A 22,489-nucleotide genomic window follows, 5' to 3' on the forward strand; every position below is an offset into this window, starting at 1 on the left:
TCAGTTAGGATGTAAACTTTTCAAGCTGGGAATTGAAGAATATGTCCTTCAAAAAGTAAAGGTGTGACTTTGGTGACTTGAGGAACGTCTTTAGGCATAAAACACTTCTCTACTGCTCAGCCTGAGATCCTTCTGCTGCTTCTGATCCCGATAGAAGACTGCTGGACATGCTGTGCTGCCTCCCTGCATGTGAGGAGGATCCTCCTGGAGGATCTGGTCTCCGAGAGGAGAAAGAAGCAAAACATGAATCTGAACCGTGAGCTCAGCTTCTGCTATGCTTCGGTGGCCTCAGAGTGACCCCACCGCAGCCTCCTAGGCTAACTCGTAATAGAAACAAAGATTTCATAGCTCCCAATTAGCGCTCTGGAGACAATGACTGAGGCTAATGTGTCTTTAATAGCCACATTAGCTTCTTGCTCTGAGTAATATCGGAAGCGCCTCCGATAAGCAAATAGCCCCATTAGGTAATGGTAGATCCCATAACAACCCCGAACACACATACTAGAGGGGACCCCTGACTGTGCACCCTGCCTTCTGGCACACTCTGAGGTGCGTTCTTCCCTTTCTGTCAGTTTTTCCCCCCTTTTCTTCCTGCACAGACATTTATTCTTAAGCTGTGTGTCCCTGAATTCCTTCCTGACGCGACGTCTTTTCTGCAGCCGTGAAAGAGTTTCCTGTTGAGAAGAATGTTTGTGAAGGTTGAGTCAGGATTACAGTCATGACATGATCAGGCCGAATGTCTCATTAAGTCCATTAACAAATGCAAAAAACCAGAATAAGGACGGACTGGGACAGGTGCCAGTTTGGCTCCTGCTCTCAGATCTCAGATCAACTATGAGAGGTTTACATGTTTAGTGAATATTTGACTTCATTTGAGAACCATGAATGAAAAAGTTGAAGGCAAACCTCTGTGCTGTGAAATGGGGTGTTTTTTAGGATGATGGATCATTTGCAGCCTTTCAGGTTCTGCAGGGAGATCAGATAATGATCTCATAAAGAGTCAACATTTGCAGAGCTGCTTGATTGTTTGACTAGAATCCTGCAGAGCAGATGGCCACAGAACACAGTGGAGAATGTTGATGCACTCGCAGGAAAACATTGACTTTCACAGCTGTTGAGTCTTTTCTGTGGACTGACGCATGGTTTCCACTCTGAAAAGAACTCTTTTAAATAAGCTGAAGATAAATGCGTGTCAGAATTGACTTTCCATGCTATCAGATGCCCCCCTAAATGCCCCCAGTCCTGCAGAAACAAACCAATCTGCTGAATCTGCTGAAAGGTTTCAATAACTGTGATATTCAAGCATCATCAGCACGTATGCTTCTTCAGTGGAAGTTTGTCTTTTTCACGTTTTTGGTTCAAACTGAGGACCTTCTGAAAGATGAAGCTCTGCTCCTCTTTCCTATCTACACTTTAGATTCACAGATACAAAAGCCACGGTGCGATGCGACGGTATCGGCAGAATCTACCAGATTTTACGCTGCCGCCTGATTTCTTGAAAATCGTTGGAGTGATCATGAATGTAAATGGCGGCAGTTTGGTGTCAGGCAGTCACGCGGGGATGAGACCATGACAAAACCACTACAGCTGGGCGGCCACTGGGTGGCGTCAACCAGATTGAACAAATATGTAGATGCCTCCGGACGGCGGCCGTCCACATCAATCGCCTGGTAGCCCGGAGGTAAATAACAAGTGGGCCATTCTGCCTGTCACTGAACTGTCACCATGCGACCCTGAAATGTGCCCGGGCGTCTTCTGACCAATGTCGCCATAAAGGTTGAACTTTGTCGCCACACGGTGGCATTTTGGGAGTTTGGGGACCGCAGTGTTAGTTAATCAAAGATCAGTAAAAAAACAGGCCATGGTGGCTTTTTAGTGAAGTTTCTCCTGGTGCACTTTTGACCTCTCTCCTCACTCTGTAAACTGTGATGTATTAACCCCCCCCAACAGAAGTCAGGAGTAGGAGGACCCCCCCACCAATGGCTTTCATTAATCTGGACCTTGTGGTTTTCAGACGGTGTCTACATTATTTTGTCAGTTGTGTTGGAGCTGCTGCAGTAGGCAGTCTTTCATTTTAGGCTTAAACTTTCTTTTCTTCTTGAAAATAAACTGTTAAGTCAGTTGAAGGCTTTTCTGGAGGAACAAACCATCTTGAGGAGGAGATCATTTTAGCCAATTAACCAATTTATTTTTATTTGAAATGGTTTATTTCAAGCAACCAAGGAATAATACACAAAACAATACAATAAGCATTCATCCATTCATTCAAAGACGTAATAAACAGGATTATATATTACATTATTATACAATGTTAATAGATTAACGTTGTATTCTTGTGCTGTAAATCTTAAGAAGGACCATAAAATATTAACACTTTACTTATCACAATTAGTTGGTTCTTTCCAAACCTTTTGTTCCACTTTTGGTGACCAAACTTCCTGTTCATTTCTCAGTGGTTCCTCATAGTTTAGTTATAAGCCTTAGCTTAATCCTGCTGTTTTGTGTCTTGTTATGCAGACGACGGTCAGATCTGCATGTCTCCTCAAAGATCTCTTCTTTTAACATAGAAAAACATTCAAGAGCATCAACATCTGCATGGCCAAGACTTTCAATTTCATCAGCTTCCCTGTCCAAACAACTGAGGGATGGTTTTTGGTGAGAACTCGTGGTTCTCACCTGGAAACCTTTCATTTTTGAATCAAACTTAAATGTGCCCATAGTTTTAAACATAGGTTAGTATTTTTATTTTATGCTTTTATTGTATTGTCTATTTTCTGTCCTGTTGTATTTACTATTAAATCTCACTTTTAGCTTAATATCTTGGTGGAATTGCTCGAGATTTCAATTGGAGACTCTGAACTTGTTGGAAAAGTCAGTGATATGGACACTGATCAAATGACAAATTTAGGTTTGGGGAGGTTTTCTGAGTCAACATTTGATATTCAGTAACTACCTTATTTTTGGATCTGCTTACAAATAAAGGCCAGGAAAGGATGAAGCGTTTTAAAGGATGTTATTGTGAGTCATTTTGTTGTTTTTTTTTATCGTTCTGATGGTTTCTCTGAGCAATCAAATGCTCATGAAAACCATTTTCAAACTCTAAAAAAAGTTGTGTTACCACTTAGCAAAGAATTATTAGCATAAACACAATTAAATGCAGCTTTAAATCCTACTGAGAGTGAGGCGAAAGCAGCAGAAATGTCATTCATTTGCATATTACATTGTGCACAATAACTCCTGATTCTACTTTGTGACATCTTTGTTTAATGTCAGCTGCTTGGTTACCATTTTCTGCTGAATCACCAGGAAACCTGCATCTTTTGCTTTGCCTTAAACTTACAGTTTGTCAATTAAAAGGGTGCTTTGTCGGCAAATTACGGCTTCCTGTTTACATGATGCTGTTGCAAATAGTTTCCAGAATGAGCTGCTCTCCCATTTGCACCTTCCGTCTTCCTAAAGCGTCCTGTCCGTGTAAAGTGATGTGGGGGATGGAGAAAATGTGGGTCTGATAACGTGATGAAGAAGGAGACGAAGAGCAGTTCTCTGGTTCTGAACTTTCATTAGAATCTCTGATTTTGTTCTGGTCTCAAGTCGGGCTCTGTTGGAGCAGAACGGAAGGCCGGAGGTGATGACGGAGCCAGAAAGTCGGCATGTGGGAACAAAAGGAGGTGAACGGGAACAGTTTGACCCCCGCTCGGTTAGGAACTCCGTGTTTTCCAGCAGTCCTGATCAACTCTATATCTATATGTGCATTTTCAAAAACAGATGAAGTCCAGTTGTGTAATGTAGGACAGGGACTGGACCCAGAAGCAGGACAGAGACAGAAGTCAGATGAAAACACGGTCTTTATTGAGTCCCAGTAGTGGTGTAGGGTTCTGGATGGCTGATGAAATGGATGAGCTGCTGGCCTGGTGGAAGCTGTGACGACTGAAGAGTTGGAGCCTTGATTGGAGTCCTGTGGAATGACAAGTGGTCGACAGTGGTGGAGATGAAGCCGGTTGTACTTCCTGGAGAAGCAAAACCCAGAGTGGGTAAGCGTGCAGATGAAAGCGTGGCATGAGGCTTGGCTTGAGAGCTTAGCATGAGTCAGTTTCTGTACCGCAGGAAGCAGACGGACTGACGTCGACTGAAGGGTGAGGAGTCCAGATAAAGGCTGCAGGCGAGCAGATGGTCACCCGGTAGGGAGGTGACCAGGATCCTGACAAGCTGATGTTCCTCTTTAATAACTTCAGTTTCCTCTGCAAAAGGATTTGTTCCCAAGAGTGAAAACACTGAACATCTGATTAGCTTTAAAACAAGTCTTAAATGAATGACTTCTTCCTTTTTGAAAGGCTCTAGTTACAAAGTTTAATGACGAGTGATCATATCACGTCTCTGACTGTGCGACTCAATGCACTTGCAGCTCTGACCTCTATCAGCTTTTGACTTATAAAATGTAGAAAAAGGTCTTGTTCTTTTTGTTTGTTTGTTTTATCACCTTTTATCACTTGAAATGTCTGGTTATGGGAGTAAATGTGCAAATGTATCGAATTGGTAAACACTAGATTATTGATTTATCCATCTATCCGTCCTTATCATCAAACCCACTTTGTCTCACTCACTGTATCAATCAAAACTCACTTTGTCAAACACTTTGTGTGACTGAATGAAATATCTCACACTAGTTGGTTTAAAGGCATAAGTATGCGTGTGAACACTATCTGTTTTGTGTACATGTTGACATGTGGACATTTTTGCAGCTAGCAGGTGTGTTTATGACATTTGAGTGTGTGTGTGGACAGACCCCGCCCCTTCTAGATTTATATTACATCTGAACCTGACCGTGTTGATAAACATCCAGCAACTTGTTGCTTTATGCTGCTTCATGGTTTTACCCCCCCCCCCTTATAATCACCCTTCAACCCCCCCCCCCCCCCCCCCCCCCCCTATAACGTCACTCTCTCTTCTTCCCCTCTTTCCTTTTCCGCCAGGTCCAACACAAAAAATCTTCAAATACGATTAAAATTAATAAAGTTTGGCCTCAATTCCAAAAGAGGGGTTTATTCAGACATACCTCTGGTTTGTCAGAATATTCATGACCCCTCTTGTTAAAGTAAAATATGTCCAACACAAGAGGCCCTCAGCTCTCATCTGTTTGCCTAGCTGTTGGACAGGACAAGTTAAAAAAACAAAAAAAAAACACTAGTCTCATTTGGGGTCATTGGGTTGCTGGAGCCTGTCCCAGCTACTGTTTGGTCGGAGGCGGGGCTTACCCTGGACAGGTCATCAGTCCGTCGCACATGACACACATAGACAACCACACATGATGTACGTAACTCTGGGAGTTGGGGTAGTTCGGAGAGCATATGGTACATCCTATCACTAACCCTTTAAGATCACGTTTCTGATCTTAAAGGGTTAATCTAAAACCATGATGACCAAATCACTGGATCCTAAGTCTTTCTCTAAAAATAGATCAGTAATTTCATTGTACCTTTAAATTTATTCAGTTTTTGGATGTCATTTTTTGTTCCACACACATGGGAAAGTGTTAAATTCATAGTAATGATTACATTAAAGTTTTTACCACAAAAAAATTTGGATTTTTTTTCTTTTTTATTGTTTTTTTTTCTTATATTTAAATGAAGAAAAGCAATTTCTTCATCGTATGGCAGCCATCTTTAAACACGGTCGGCATCTTGGAATCCTCCATGTCCAGAGACCTTTTGACGTAAAGTATTTGAGTCAAACAAAGAGCTTGGTAACGTCCTGCTGTATCGTATCGGCCGTAGCTTCAGGGTTTTATGAGCTTTGTCCGCACGTTAAGGCAGGAACTGATCAGGACAGCCAAACAAATGAAACAAAGCAGCAACACTTTCATATCCACCTTCGGATTCTTCAAGAGCATTACAGGGATTTTCCTTTGTGCGTGTAATTACTCTGCAGCTGTTGGCTCTTTTCTCCATCTTTGGATTTGGTCTTTAATTTGACTCCTTTGTGTCTGCGGTTTTTCCATCTTTCTTTTCCTCCCGTTTCATTTCTGTCCATGTTTTTTTTTCTTTCCCTCTCATTCTTTTGGATTTGTGAGATGCTATTTGTGGTGCTGCAGCATCACTCCTATGAAGCTGCAGGCTGCTCTAATGACTTCAGAGCTTTTCTTATCAATGACTGTTCCCCTGCCAAGATGCCCGTGCTGCTGCTGCTGCGGGCGCAGATGAGTTTTGTATGGCCGCCGTTTGGTGCCAGCCTCAATCTGTTGCAGTTTGCTGAAGGTAATGATGTTTGCTTGGAGGTTTCAGAACAATTTTTGTAATTAAGAGCTTTGGCAGCTGCTTTTATTCAAGATTTTAAGTTAGTCTGTTTTTCTTTCTCTTGTGAAAAACATTTTTGAATCTAAATGGTTGTTTTCATTCTGAAGGATGATTGGTGAGGATGCCGTTTGCCATTCAGTGAAAGCCAGTCTGCATTTCAGTGATACGAAGACCTTCATCTGCCGCCAAATGTATTTTACTGGCATTTTCATTATTATTTAATTCAATTCTGTGGTTTTCATTCTGAAGCAGGGAAGAGAATGCAACCAGCTTGGCAGACGTGAACGTGTCAGGTGCTTGCCAAAGTCCAGAGGACAGCCACGGAGCGTGACGTCGGTGTAGCTAATCAATAAGGACTGACAGAGGCCACATGTGCAGGAAAATGAGAACATGAGGCAAGAATAGAAAAACCTCAGAACGGAGCAGGAAGTGCAACAAGAGGCGGTTTGTTCCTGTCAACCCCACAGCTTACTGCCAGCTCACCATCACCTCATCATAGAAAGATGGAGACATTCATGAGAAGAACGACTAACCCATTAACGTTCTATGATTTATCATTATAGTAGGTTTAAAGCTTCTCATCTGGACGTGGTTTTTGAAGTTGAAGACGTTTCACCTCTCATCCAAAAAGCTTTGTCAATTCTGAATTAGCTGATAAAAGAGCTGGTGTATATATGCGCTCATGGGGGAGGAGTCAGACCTGAAACTGGATGGTTTTGTCTACCTAGACAACATGGTTTCTGGTCGTTAGGAGTCCTTTGTCCTCAGCTGGGGGTTGGGGAGCCAGTGACTCCCTCCCCAAACTGGTCAACTCTTTCAGCTGATAAGAGAGAAGGTTTACCTTTCTTCACCAAGATGGCTTCTTTCACTCCTCGCTCAAACCATTTTTTCTCTCTGGCTAAAATTTGGACTTCACTGTCCTGGAACGAGTGTTTTTTTGAGGATGGAATCTACCTGGATGAATGAGAGTCTTCATAGACATAGTTCTATGATTTACCGTAACTCAACTGTTACATGCTGTTTACGTAATGGACATAGTTCCAGTGGATTATGAAGTGAAGAAAAGCAGCTAGAAACACTTTACAGTTCTAAATCTGGTTCTACCTTGTTCAAAAATCTGCCTCCAGTTCTGTTCATGATAGTTCGTGAGTAACGCTCCAGAATGTACAGTTACTGGTGTTCTATAAATCCATCTTATCTGTGACATTTTCCTACAAACAATTACTGTGCATGCGGGGTCCAAAATTACCTCATCATTTTCCGTTTTGGCTTAAATCTGTCCCACTTCCCCGTGAATCTTTTCCAACCTGCCGTGTTTTCGACCCGTCAACCCAGCGTTCGTCCATATTGGTCGGATTATCGGACAAGATAGGACAACCAGATACCTGTTATTACAAACTCTCATGAGGCAGGATAGATCATCAGAAAACTCACATGCTCTTTGAACCACCGTAGCTTTTCAATCATTTATGCAATTGACGGAAGTAAAGTGTTTACGCGATCAACGTAAACCGTCAGACGGTGTGTTCTTTATGTGTCGGTGGCGACATCTCCAGTTATAAAGGCTGATTGTCAAGTCTAAAAGTTATTTTTATGGACAAACTGGCTTAAAGACATTAAAATAATTGAATGATAATAATGACAATAACAAAACAACTGACACAGGATTTGTAAAACAAATAGTTTCAGACTAGTCTGTTTGCTTTTGTCATCATCAAAGCAGCATTTTGATCTTTTTTTTTTAGAGCCAGGTGAGACTCAGGTTGGCAGTTTGGATCCTCCCTCAGATCCTGTGGCTCAATTAAATCATTTGATTCTTGGCTTTAAGGGCTACTTTTGACATTTTTGGACTTCCATCTTTTAAAATGTCACCACATTCTGGAGTCGAGAGGAAGCTGCTGTGCAGAATTTCAGGACTGATCTCGTGAACGAAGCTTCAGAAGCTGAAGTGAACGTTTCCACGCAGCTCGGTGGGCGTCCTCCGTCGTTCCTGTCTCACTACTCCAAACGTCAGCCAGATTTTTCCCAAGATCTCTTCTGGTCTGACCGTGGGCAGCAGATGCAGCCGGGCTGCCGCCTGGCTCCGTAATGTGTGTGGATGCCCCCCCCTCCAATGAAGAGCCCCTGCAGCTCTGTGTGTGGAAACTCAGCGGATGTGGGCGTCATGGTGATTTCACACCTCATCCGTGAAATGATGGAATAACACGCTTAGACTGCCTAAATGTGGAGAGATCTCGGCTGATAATCCACAAAAATAACCACACATTTATGAATCTGAGAAGGAAGGGGGGGTCTGTTTCATCTGCCCCCACAGAGGAGGTTTCTATTGCATGTTTGGACATAAACTGCTTATATTTGCCTTGTTTTCATAGTTGATCTAATGAGTTTGTCTGGTCTGGATGATCAGTCCTCCTAACCTCATTCACTGATTTCTGCCTCTGAGTCTCACATCAGGCTCAGATTCCAGCTGCAGTCATTTTTAATCCTCCAAACTATGCATACTTTCATCAAAAAAGATCTATTTTTGATTAGTCTGAGAAAAGCCATTTTAACAGCTTTCTATGATCAAAGTCAAGAGCAAAGCAGAAGCAGGGAGAAACACTACAAACACTGAGAGCTGACTGCAGGGAAAGCGTTCATCCACCATGGAGATCAGTGGTCTCCAACCTTTTTCAGTGGTTTTAATATCAGACAACCTTTTTACGGGTTGGCGTCTGATCTTACTTAAGGTTTTTCCTTAACCCAAAACTGTCAAAGCGAAAGATAAAAAAATCAGAAACCAACTTCAGCCCCGTCTGACTTTCAAGGTACGACGGGTAAATAAATAAAAAAACAGGTAAATTCTAAATAATAAACGTAAAAACACCGTTTGAACAACTTTATTAGCAGCATCCTCATTAAACAGTTGGTTGCTGAATATTCTGCATTACTATTATGGTCTGTGGGAACAACTGTCACAATAAATCCCTCTTTGGAGTAAAGACAGTTTAATGCAGACTTCTTTTATTTTGAAGTCAAAGGCTCTTCTTCTGCTTCCTTTCTGGATCTTTTCCGCTAAAAGAAACTTTCCAAATAAGTTTGTTTTTTGTCAACTTTATTAGCTTGGGGTTTCAGTTTGGCGGGCGGCACAGCCACTTTAAGAAAGAAGCAAATGGGTTTCCATTCAGGACCGAGCGAATCCAGTAGTTCTCCAAAATAAAACGTCCTTTCGCTTTAGATTAGAAATAAAATGTACAACTGTCCTCCCTTAAACCAAGTTCCCATCTACATGTAGTGAAGGATTATTGTCCTTGTGAGAGTCAGGATTTTATCCATTTTCCACATCTGGATCTGTCTCTCCTCTCTCCGGTCATCGTCTGTAAACTCGGAAGCTGCTGTGACCCTGACAGAAGAAGGGTCAGATCAAGACGGTCGCTGCAGAGCCACAGTCGGGGTCGGTAACTGTTTGCTCATTTTAGCAACAGTTGCAGCAACACGTATTTGCAACCTGCAGAACTACCTTTTTGGCAGCACAATGAGCTGCAGCGGCGGCCGCAGTGGCGGCAGTGGCGACAGCGGCGGCAGCAGCAGCGTTCCCACAGCTACTATTTCTGACCTGGAGATTTGCTTGGCCCTGAGAGTAAATGGAGAATGGCTGATGTTCGGAGGGGGAGGTCTTCTGTTTTCTGCAGGAGAAACAATACTTCTGAAAGCCTCTTCATGATGATCATAATGTTTTCACCTTTTGGACTTCATGAACACTTTTTTTCTTAAACATCTTCTGGACTCCTTTAAATCCTTTCAGCAGCTATTCTTAGTTTTGCCGTTTTGGTCCTGACCTCAGCTCTGCTCTGCAGACTGGAGCAGATAGAAAGAACTTCTAGCCTTCTCACAGAAGATGAGATGCAAACTGGCTGCTGCAAACAGAGTATTTGCTCGGCTTGTCAGACTTTTCCTGAAGAAAGAAGCTTCATAGTTTTGCAGCAGTAACAGTTGCTTCTGGAGCGAACGCCATCGATGACGGAGCTCTCGTCTCCACTGGGGGGTCAGCTTCAGGACATCAGAGACGGGCGGTGAGAACGGATTTCCACGCTGATCAGAGAAAATATTATTGGACAGCTTAATTAGGTTCATTCAGCTCCATGCTGCCCCCCCACAACTCTTCAGGCCTGGCTGATTCGGACGAGGGGGGTGTCACAGCAGAGCAGAGGAGATGCAGCCGGAGCGACACGTTCTGAGTGACAGTTGAACACCGGAAAACAGCTAAACGTGTGGAAGAGCAGCGGGCGGGGCTGGAAGTCACCTTGAAGCAGGAACGCCACGGCGAAGGCTGAGAGACCCACTCCAATGAAAATGGGTTTTTGGTGCTGTAACCGTGTTACTGTGGCAGTTTTTAGCTCAAAACTGTATTTCTCAGTGTTTCTATACATGTTGTGAATCATGAACAGATGAAAAAATCCCATTTATGATGTAGAAAATACGCTAACTAATAACCACAGTCTCCCTGCTCCGCCCCATTCTGATGCATCCATCCGCAGACAAAGAGACTCTGGATCTAAACTGGACGGCTGAGCTCCAATGTGGCTGTAATTCTTGTTGCACCGGTTTATCAGCTCACTTAAATAACTTCTGTAGGGATGATTTGGTCTTTCTGGCTCCGATTCCGAGTTATTTGATTTAAATAATTTGCAGATAATTGGCACATTTAAAAAAAATGAATTGACAGATCCAGGTTGTCCTCGAGTTTTATTCTATTAACCTCCTTCTATTATTCAACACCTGCTAACTTTATCAAACTTTCTTTGTGATCCTTGTTGCTACCTGATCTATTTGCACATCCTGATCAAACTAGTGTCGTATTCTGCTTCATTTACTTCCACTAAAATGTTGTGATCTGTTTCTTTTGGCTTTTTGATCCCGTCTACAACTCAGGAAATTTCTAATAAACTCCTGCCGCTCTGCAGAAACTATGTCCTAAAAAACAACACAGGTTAAAACCCACTTGGTCATGTAATTAAAGGACCACTGGGAACACTTTGAAAAGAGATCCAAAGATGATCGGAGTGGGGCTTTAAAACCACACTGAGCATGTGCGGAGAAAGGCCAGCTTGTTCATTTTTTGGAAAAATCGACATTTTGATAGAAAGTGGTGATCAGTGTGTGTTTTCTCGACGGTTGGCCTTTGCAGCGTGAAAGCCCTCAGAGGAGCCGCGTGCAGATGAAACGAAAGCGGAAACAGAGCGCCCTTGTTTCAGGCCAGCTGAGGCTGGACAGGCAGCCCTGTGTTTGGAGCGGAAGGACCTAAAACACTGACGGGTCATTTGTTGAGGATCCAGACCCACCAATCCATGAGCTGAGACTTTAATCTCTGCAGGCAGATTCTGATTCTGTCAGTGCGAGCACGGGTCCATAGATCAAAATCTGGGTTTGATTAAAAACCTTTGAGGGTGGGGTCTACGCCACGACGTAAAGGTCTGTTGGAAGGGTCACCTTGTTGAGAATAAACCTTTCTTTTTAATCCAAGTTCTGAATAAATCCTTCTCTTCGGGGGTCAGCAGAGTAGAAGATCTGTCTCCATTTCTTCATGACTTCTGCTTCTTCTGTCGCTCTAACTTCCACACCTACATCCTCTCATCTTCCTGGTTTTTAGTTCAAGTCTTTTTTTTCTCCAAAACACATTCTCTTCTAAGTAGCACCTGAACCAGACGGAAGGTATTGGACAGGTTTTAGTGACTTTTGGTTCCAAAAATATATTTGTGCAAACAGGGATGGCTGGGCTTTTATTGTGAAATGTTTGCACATAAAGCAGATGGAGAAGAATCTCTAAACAACGCTGAGAACACGCAGGTAACACCAGTGTGTGGTTGGACCAACATGGTGGTTAAACAAACAACAGCGAGGTTTGATCAAACAGGATGTCAATGCACAAACTTCCTGTTTTGGCTTTTGTAGTCAGTGTGAATCAGTGTTTCTGTGGAAGTAGAACACTGACCTGCAGTAGTCCGTGCCGTTGCTGGAAGTCCTGATTCCTGATCGGAAGAAGAGGAAAAGTACATGTTGTAGACCAGGGGTGTGGAACCTGAGGCTCCGGGGCCACTTTGGCTCTTTTACCGTCCATAGTGGCTCTCTGGCTGAAGAACACTGTAATGATAGACTGTATCAGAGACCTGGACTGACTGAGTGAGTGTGTGTGACATCATCCATAGAAAATGGTTCACTTCCAGCAGTCGACTAAGTCGCCGTTTTTACACGATATGGATGCAGGGATGGTGGAGCCAGAGGTCACGAGTGAGCAGTGATTGGTCCGAGTCCATCTGAGTTGACGTTTCTATAGCAACCGCTCTCACCAATCAGAAGTCAGCGTGTTGGAAGGCCACAGTCCGACCACTTTTCTGTAGGGGTGTTACGTTTTGACCATTGGATGTGGGGGCCAGCAGGCTCCAGCTACTTTATTTGAGGCATCTGATTGGTTAGTTATTAAACTGAATAACTTGAACTACAGAGATTTATTTTAAAAAGTGAGGATTATTAAGAAGGTTTCAGAGCAAGAATGGTTATTCTGACCTATAGAATGACTGAGTAACAGCTGTTATTTCTTCATAGAGCCTCTTGGAGCCAGCAGGTACTTCCTGTTTGGAACGCCCGGGGGGAGGAGTCACTCAGTCCAGTTCTCACATACAGTCAATGGGGTTTTCTTGAAATTTAGGATAAACTGTGAAGTTCTTTTACACCCTTGCTGCATTCCATCAACACAAGAGGCCTTGTCCTCCTCCATCTCACAGATTTCACATACTATCAACACTTTATTAAAAAGTTTGACTGTTTTTTCTATGCTGACTTTATTGCATACGTCTTATGTTGCACAGTATTTCTATTAGCTTGACAGGAGGGAACTGCTATGAATGTGAATGTGTTCATGTTCATCTGTAGTAAGAAAGGAAAAGGATGAAAGTAACAAAGTTGAATGTTGAATGTTATTTTTACAACAGTTCAAAGGAGAACATTAGCCTCAGTGGAATGATCCAAAATGGCACAGGATGTGTTTCATTTTGAAAGGAAGTCTAAAGGAAAAGCAAAACTATTTTATTTCTTGTATTATTTTTTAGAAAAAATTCTTTCCTGGTTTTTCTGCAAAAAAAAAAAAAAAAAAAAAATATATATATATATATATATATATATATATATATATATATATATATATATATATATATATATATATATATACCGGTGTATATATATTATCCAGTGTTTTCCCGCTCATTCGTGTTTCACTGTTTGCGGTTTTAAGTATTTGAAGATTTTTTTTTTTGAGTCATGTGACTCCTCACTAACTCCTCAACGGTCACAAAAACTCAGCTCAAGATGCTTGTTTGAGACTTTTGCATCTGAATGAGGGGCTGCGGGGACAAAGAGCACGCCGGCCCGTCAGCTTCCTCACCGGCTGCTAAGGACTATCACAGCTGGTTCCACCGGTTCCTGGGTTGCTATAATTTACGTTTGTGCCCCTGCATGGAGAAACGGCATCAGCTGACTCAGAAGCGGCCGGACAATATCCGGAAACGCTGAAGAAGATAATCGTGGAGAATAATTATCATTTTTTGCTCAGATTTGCAGTCAAATGAAAAGGTCAAAATGAAGATTTGTGTTCAACTCTTTAAGACAGAAGTGCAAAAAAAAGTCTCCTTAACCTTGCTTGATGTCATCTTTAGAGCTTATCTTATCTTTGCGTGTGCAGGGAGGGGCAGGTTTCTTCCTCGGCTCTCCTCTTCCTCAGCTCTCTGCTTCTCTGCTGCTGCAGGGACAGAAGAAGCAGAATGACAGCAGACTCCTCACACCTCAGGCGAGCTTCATTTCCTGGTTCTGTTCAGAAGATGCTGCTGCAGGAACCCAGAACCCCGCAGGTGCTGTGGGGGGGATCAGAGGCGCTCTGCACGCCAAAGCCCCTCCCTCAGCGCCGACTTTATCGGCAGCTTCTGCTGCTGCGGGGAACACATCCAGGACTTCAGCCAGCAAACACACACAGTGTCAGATGTTCATTACGCTCGTGCTGAGTCAGAGCTTCTCATCTCTCTGGAACACTTTTATTTACTCCACAATGGCATGCTGCTATTGGCTGCCCCCCAGCTGTGTGTAGCCCTCAGGGGCCTATCGGAGCGCACTTCCATCTGGGGATTTTCCTGAACTCTGGGCGGTCCACGGGGACCCGCCTTTTGCTTCTGGGGTCCAAACTTCAGAGCGTGTGCTGTTTACAGCGGGCCGCAGAGGTTCTTCTGGCACAAACTCCAAACCGTGCACACAAAACAAACAAAAAAAGATGGAAGAGACTGTCAGATAAATGAATGGAGCCAAAATTACTTATGGAGCCCAAAAGAATATTTCAAAACCCACTAATAAATCCAAAACACACGTGTCGGGTCCGTTCGGCCCAGAAACAAGCGCTCACCGCACCTTTTTAGAAAAAGATTAAGCGATCAGGCACTTAATAATAATCATTGCAATAATAAAATCATGTCACATAGGCTGCAGCTTTCTTTGTTTTTCCAACAGAACTCAATATTTCTTCTTCCACAGCTGTTTCTGGTATTTTTGACAGCTGTGCTCATGTCACAAGGATTTATTCTGACCAACTGTGTGGCGTATGTAAACGTTTGTTATTATCGGATGAAGTTTTTCTGGACCCGTGTGAACAGTTCAACCCTGATCCGATCTTTGATCCCATCAAAGATATTTTGCAGATATTGTTTGCCCTGTTGAGGAAACATGGTTTCATGGGAAAATACGGCACACACCTCTGACAAAATGAAAAAAATGGGTGCTGTTGTGTCTAAAGAAGCCGGCTCTGCTGTATTTTAGTCGTTGGACGCCTGAAGGACGCGCGTCCTGTCACCGACACGTCTGGCGTGTCACAGAAACCCATCGTTAGTCCCGCCTGCAGAGGTCTCACGCCGCAGCCATCCGCCTTCCATGACAGCCGCAAAAGTGACATCCGGTGGTCAGCATCAAGCGAGGTCAATTTCAGCGATGAGCTGGAGGTGGGAGGGACGAGCAGCTGGTAGACATGAATGATGATGTATGGAGAGCGGGCTGACGGCGGCGTGGGCGAGACGGGACAGGAGCATCAGGAGGTGTGGACCCTCCAAACGGGAACTGCTGACAGGATGTGGAGGGAAATGCGTGGAGACGGTGTGGGGGCTGCCGAGCAGGAGATGATCGGTGCTGGACGCTCCATCAGGCCAGGCCTGAGCTTCAGGGGAAAGCCGAGGCAGAGGAGTTTTCTCTGCTTGGGGGTTCAGATAAAAACAGAGGCGTTTCTGCCAGCAGGAGATGGTTTAAGCTGTAATGAGGAAAGGGTGAACTCACATTTCACCTCTTACGGACCAATAAAGTTATTGAAATGATTCAAATTAGGCTTTTTTCAAGTATAATTCTGCATTTCCAGATTTTTTAAAAAAAGTTTATATGTTCTGGATACAGTTTATTTAAAAAAGTTTAACCCTTAACAACACTACAAAAAAGCTTCAAAATGAGGCATGAAATGGGTCAAAGGCACCTGGATGAGGGTCTCTCCAGGTGATTGGTGCTTGGCTGCAGGAAGGACAGACATCCGTGAGACATGAAGATGCTTTCTTTCATTTATCCAAGCAGAGATGATGGAGAATCTGAGCAGAGGGTCATCAGCATAGAAATGAACAGAAACAGACAGCAGATTATTTTTACCACACAAATGATAACATTCTGTATTCAGTCATGGTTTCCACAGAAGTTTCCCGAGATCTGCTTCACTTATCCGTCTTTTCTTGGAGATGTTATTTTTTTTATAGACTGACCTTTCTGCAACTCTGAACATGTTCCAGGTTCAAATGTCTGAAATTGATGGACGGACTGAAACAGAATCAAATGAAAGTTATGAGTTTTTCTTTACATCACCTGCAGAAGAAACCTGTGATTGTAACTGAAGACGGTTGACATGATCAGATGAAAGGAATGTCTTAACATACGTGACAGGGATTCCTTTACATAATCAATAGTCTTTTTAATTTCCAATACTCTGTGAGAAAAAGATGATGAGAGATGAGAAAAAGATAACAAAAGGTTTAAAAAGCCACTCTGATGAAAACTGTGCTTTTAACCAGTGCCGTCACGTGATTCATGTCTTTGCGATTAATTAATCATGACCTGTAATTAATTCATCTAATTCATCTAGTTTTTATCGCAGTTATTGTATGACCTAAAAAAAAAAGCCTCATTTTTGGATATTTTCATGTAATTTTATGACATTAACTTGCAGTAAAAGATTAAACATCCAATAGAAAAAATGGCTATATGAAGTTTTTCACTCTGACAAACTTCTACCACTTACTTTTACACCACCGACGGGGATTTATTTTTTAACTTGAACACTTAAGAAAACAAAAGTCAGGTCAAAAAAACACAGCAGGTCCACTGTGCTCTAATTTACCACCGCAAAAAAAAGTATGAACGATTTTCTGAGCAAATCCACCAAAGAATATTGACCACAAACCTCCTATTGATACCATCGTACATATTGACAGAGACTGCCATATTCCACAGATATCACAACAGCAAACAGTATAAAAAGATGAGCGATATTGTTGTTTTATTGTTTTTTTTTAAACCTGTTGCTGAGTTTAATAATTTTGAATTCTGGGATGAACCAGAGGAGACAGAAGAGAACATCAAGAGGAGGAAATGAGACACGAGGAGGAATTGAACTATTTACGTTTGTTTCTTTGAAGCAAACTTTAGCTTCATCAACTGGAAAAAAAAACAAGCGTGAAGAGAACTTTCCCTCCAAAATGACGCTTTAACGATTCATGACAATCATGTTCTTCAGAGACGAAAGAGCGAGAGCCCTGCAGGCACTGCAGCTGTTACCATGACAACGCACCGCGTTTTAAATAGTCCGCTTTCAGTGAAACAGAAGAAAAATTGTTTTTGTAGTAAATGATCTTTGTATGAGCGAGATCATGATTTTTTGAAGTGTGCGTTATGAGACATGAGCGGACTTACAGGGAAGCATGAATGAGATTAACGCAACAAAAAGGAAAACGCGCTAAGTTGCGTGTAATTAATTAATTGTGATTAACACGATAATTTAAGACCCCTAATTTTAAGTAGCATTTATCTGATGATGGAGGACGTAAATAAAAAAAATTCCGCCTGGAATTTCATTACAGAGTTTTCAAATCGTTCTGAATCGGGAGCAGATGAAAAAATGCAGTTTAAAAAAGGGTCGTATTTGTGATGTAGAAAATTCGCTGGGCGGGGCCACAAGCTCCTTGCTCCGCCCCTTTCTTATCCTCCACCTGCAGACAAATGGGTCCACGAACGTCTTTGTTTTTCCTGGTCTGAGCTGGAATCTGGATCAGAACTGTTCAGATGGACAGCTCTGATATTTGTCGCCATTTGATCAGCATTCTTGCTCACTTTAACGACCCCCAGCCCCCACCCCGCGTCAAGAAATCACACCTGATGAGAAATGTTTGACACCACCTGGTGGAGGGACGTGGTAACGCAGCAGAAGAAGGGCTAACGGGGATTTGGTCTGCTGTGATGCTGATTGGTCCCACCACTGCTGTCATTTCAAATACATCACCCCCCACCTGCTGCCACATCCCCCATCTCCCTTTCTGCCATCACTCCCCCATCTCATTTACGTTGGGTGAAGCTCCAACAGAACGCTGTGCTGATGTTGGCGCCCCTTCCACCTGCTGCCCCCCCCTCCACTTCTGTCAGTCACAATGCATCATTTCATCCATTTCTCTCCCTCTCCATCATCCCCTCCATGTTTGTTTATTTACGCAGAGAGGGTTTGGATCCAAGGACCAAATGGAGTTGACATGCCTGCGATGTAGATTGCGACACCCCACCGTTTCTGTCACTCATAATTTAGCACCCCCCCCAAGGCTCACACTTCCTCTTATTTTCCCACTATGACTGCAAGAGGACGCTTCTGTGGAAGTGTTCCTGTGATTGCAGCATCCCAGCACTTGTGCTCTGCAGAATGTATTATTAGCTGATGATATGCAGGCCCACTGTGTCTAATTCTCTCTCAGACAGAAGCTCTTTTTGTTCAATCACAGATTTACCGTTTGATGCTAATCCCGACACGTTTTCCCATCCAGCGGTAAGCACCAAATTACAAACCAATATCTAGAAAACGTACGATTCATTAAAGACGTAAATAGAATCCAGCAATGCAAGAGGGACATCAAGAAAGATTCTGTTCATTTTTGTGTCTAAGATGCACAAAACCTCCATTTATAACAAACTCAACATTTTTTTTCTTTTTACCACCAAATCTAACAGTTAATGTCAACTTTTTTGTCTCCGTTTTTTTTCCTTCTACTTCCTGCCAGATGTCACAAGCATTGTTCCTGACAAGTTCATGAATCAGAAAGTGTGAGAAAACTGGGGACAGGAGGTGAGGGGTTGACGTTTCAGAAGCAGAAATAGGTTGAATAAATAAACTTTTACCACGATGGTGTTTAAACTCATGGTTAATGGAGAAAATCCAATGATTCCAATGAGGTGGACATGATGGGACACCGTGAGGGTCAAAAAAAGGAACAAGTCAGCAGACTGAGACAGGAAACCTGACCAATCAATGCTGGTTTTTGTCAGGTAAAGAAAAGGATCAACCTCATCATCCATCCATTCATGTTTTGATTATGTATTTATTTAGCGTGTGCATAATTTACAGCCAGTATGTACATTATGTGCATATTGCACGGATGAAAATTGATCATACATGAATATACGTGGAAAAAGAGAGAAAAGTCTGCACTGGAAATTTTAACAGATGTATCACGAATGATTGCCACCGTTTCCACTGCGCCACAGGCTGCACGGTGGCGCAGTGGTTAGCGCTCTTGCCTCACAGCAAGAAGGCCCCCGGTTCAAGTCCCGGCTGGGGGACATGAAAAACACAACATCAATGGGGGACCTTTCTGTGAGGAGTTTGCATGTTCTCCCCGTGTATGCGTGGGTTTTCTCCGGGATCTCCGGCTTCCTCCCACCATCCAAAAACATGCTTCATAGGTTGATTGGCAACTCTAAATGCTCCATAGGTGTGAGTGTGAGAGTGAATGGATGTGTGATTGAGGATATCTACCCTGCGACAGACTGGTGACCAGTCCAGGGCATCCCTTGTCTACGCCCAAGTGGCCGGGATAGGCTCCGGCAACCGAAAAGGAATAAACGGTAAAGAAGATGAATGTATCACGAATGAACCACGTTAAAACCACGGACCAACCAAGAACATATACCGTGTTTGCAGCGTTTTATTATGCAATTCCTGAGTGATTCACGCATTAATTACCTCATCTTTACATGATATGTGCACCATATATGTTATACATCAGTGGTACATGCGTGGAAATCTGTTAGACATACATGGACCGATTGTGGAAAGACACAAATTTGCGTATGCATCTCACACGCCACCCACAATTGTGTAAGATTTGCATATTAGTGTTTAAACTACCAAATACACGTAAACTGCGTAATTCTCAACCGACCCAAAATTCTGAACACCAAACTCTCGTAAAGACCCTTAAGGTCGAAACCCTCAACGGACATCTGCAAACATCCAGGAATAACGAACAACAGTAACACTTATGAATGACGTATAACACGCATGGATCGCAAAAGACTTTGTTTGTGAAAAATACACTTAATGTATAAATGTAGTGGCTGTGTGACACGACCTTAACATCATGGCGTAAAACTAAAGGAGAGAATAAAACTATAGTACTTAAATTATTCACAGCAGTTCAACTTACAGGGAGGTGGAAGAAACCCTCAAGTTCACCTCCAGATAAATAACAGAAGAATAAAAGAAGTAAAATAAATATCCTAACATTAGGAAAAAAAGAACAATTTTCCTGCATGTTCTGTAGATCTGAATGACATTTGGTTTGCATTTAATGTAGAGTCTAGTTTTATTCTGTTAAGTCAAAGTTATGACATTCTCTTAAATCTGATTGTTTTTGTCATTTCCTTAGCATAGCATAAAGATACAAATGATTGTGTTTTTAATTTAAGCAGCAGGTTTTGTGGATTATTCCGGCCTGTGCGACACCAGTTCTTTCACAGGAATTCAGATCCGGGCATGCGGCCCCGCTGACACGCCGTATGCCAACACGTGCACGACCCCGCTATTGCTGAGGTGGTTGGAGTTCATGCCGCAAAGGCATCCTAAGTTACAAACGCAGTCCCAGTTTAAAGTTGAGCATCTACAGACTTTGGTCCACAGAGGGTGAAACTGCAAAAACCCAAAATGGCTTCAAACACAAACAACAAGCCGCCATGGAAACACGCGCGCACACAGGAAGTCAGGGAAGCGTCAGCCTTCCAGATCAACAACTAACCCATTCTGACACACAAACACACACACACACACTCCGTCCATCTTGGCCTGAGCTGAAGCCCATTTTCTCCGTCTGTGTGAGTGTGTTTGCTTATTTTGGTGAGCGTGGCGTACGCGTGTGCGCTTGTGCGGGAGACAAATGTGTGTGAGCGTGGGTGGAGGAGGGCGCCATCTGTTAAAACATTGAGTCAAGCAGACCAGTATTATTCCCACAATCCCTCCCCTGCTGTCCCTTCTCCATGCCATGTTTTAGTTTTTCATTTCATCCTCACATCCATCACCCACCCATCCTTCCCTCCACTTAGCTCACTGTAATTGCCCTCTTCTCTCCATCTTTGATGAGTCTCTCTTCACCCTCCCTCCTCCTCGTCCTCTTTCAAGCATCAGAGTATTTTTCTAGCAGCAGCACAAATGAGCTGAACTCAGATTAAAACAACGGCATCATGAGTTCCACTAAACAACTAGATGTTAGAGCAGTCAAGTGCGTGAGGCCTGAAAGCGTTCTGATCCCGGGAAGCTCCAGCTGAGTGCTGCTTGTGAATGCTGCCTTCAGTGGTGTCGTTCGTCATGAATTTGCTCTTGATGGCAGAGAGGAACAGTTGGCACCACAGTCACTTTCAGATCTCATTCGACGATGAAGGAGACGACAAAAACAAGAACAAAAGCAAAAACCAGTCGGCTGACGATCAAGAAATCCCAACTAACCGTGGAGAAAACGAAAGAGAAAAGCAGGAAATCCAAAAGCCACGCCTCAAGCACAGTGTGTCCTAAATCCAAAACTATACAGACAAAAAGTATTTTCAAAATAAAGCTACGAGAGAGTAGAAACAACTTTCTGCTTTACCAGAATAGTAAACAGACGCATGCTTTTGGAATTGACTAATTTATGCAAAGGCTGCCCATACTAAGTGTATGTAGCACGGTGGTGTGGGTGTGACTGTTTGGTCTTCCTTCACTGTCTTACCATTATGGTCAGTTTGCATCAACATAGGTTTACGCAATAGATGATGGAGAAGATGGAGAACCCCTGTGGTCACATGACCCAAGGGTGTGTTTTGGTTCCATTTAAATGTTTTTATTTAGCTCTGCAGCGGTCGCCATTCAGGGTAAATATGACATCATCAAACTGCAATTAACAAGGGGAAAAATAATCAAGTTAATTGATGTTACACTGTTTGAAATGCTGATGGACAGCTAAAGATTCAACTGTCACCAGTCAATCAAAATAACAGGCCTCCATTTGATCACAGCTTTCATGTTAAATTTAAAACATACAAACAGCCTTATAAGGCATTGAATTCCAATTGGAAAGTAGCACCTAAAAAGCTGCCGACTCTCAGCATTTGACCCAAAAAAGGAGTGATTCCGACCTGGTGGAAGAGTGGGTTGAGAGACGTGGTTGTTGCACTTCGTTTAGACCCATTAAACCCCAAACCGGATCACCTAACCTGGTGATGCAGCTGGAGCTCTGTGGTCTGTGATCCAAAACAAACCAGGACTTGAAAGGAACAGAATTAAAGGAGTTTTCATGGGTTTTAGTGTTGGAAGGTTGGCTGTCAAAGTTCTGAAGAAGAGGATGCCAACCATTTTCAGGTAGATGAAGCTACAGGGAAATCTATTAGATTTGGATTCCTATGGTTCTCTAGTTTCTTTTAAAGAAGCAATAGTTACTTATGAATCTTTAATAGTGTGGTTCTAAGCGCATTTTACTGCTCAGTGTGTGCGATGGGTTCTCCACAACAGAATCATTGGAGGACTTAACCCCAAACCCAAGCACTAATGCTGTGGCATCGCGTGAACGCAGGCACAGATACGTCAGGCGTGTTCA

The 22,489-nt window shown here is 42.9% G+C and overlaps 1 protein-coding gene and 1 long non-coding RNA gene across 7 annotated transcripts in view; one reads left to right on the top strand and one right to left on the bottom strand.

The window, feature by feature from the left end:
* The window catches only part of si:cabz01090165.1 (leucine-rich repeat and fibronectin type III domain-containing protein 1-like protein), a 275,238-nt gene that overhangs the window by 142,443 nt on the left and 110,306 nt on the right, over positions 1–22,489 (top strand). The gene's annotated exons all lie outside the window — the stretch shown is intronic.
* Positions 3,828–14,334, bottom strand: LOC144981597 (uncharacterized). Its single transcript, XR_013647197.1, has 5 exons — positions 13,958–14,334; positions 13,708–13,831; positions 12,262–12,410; positions 4,100–4,238; positions 3,828–4,007 (listed from the first exon to the last, which is right to left on the bottom strand). It is a non-coding gene; the product is annotated as an uncharacterized LOC144981597 (long non-coding RNA).

This window comes from Oryzias latipes, chromosome 13 (genome assembly GCF_053564925.1).
Source record: "Oryzias latipes strain Hd-rR chromosome 13, Olatipes_Hd-rR_3.1".
Taxonomy (NCBI): Eukaryota; Metazoa; Chordata; class Actinopteri; order Beloniformes; family Adrianichthyidae; genus Oryzias; species Oryzias latipes.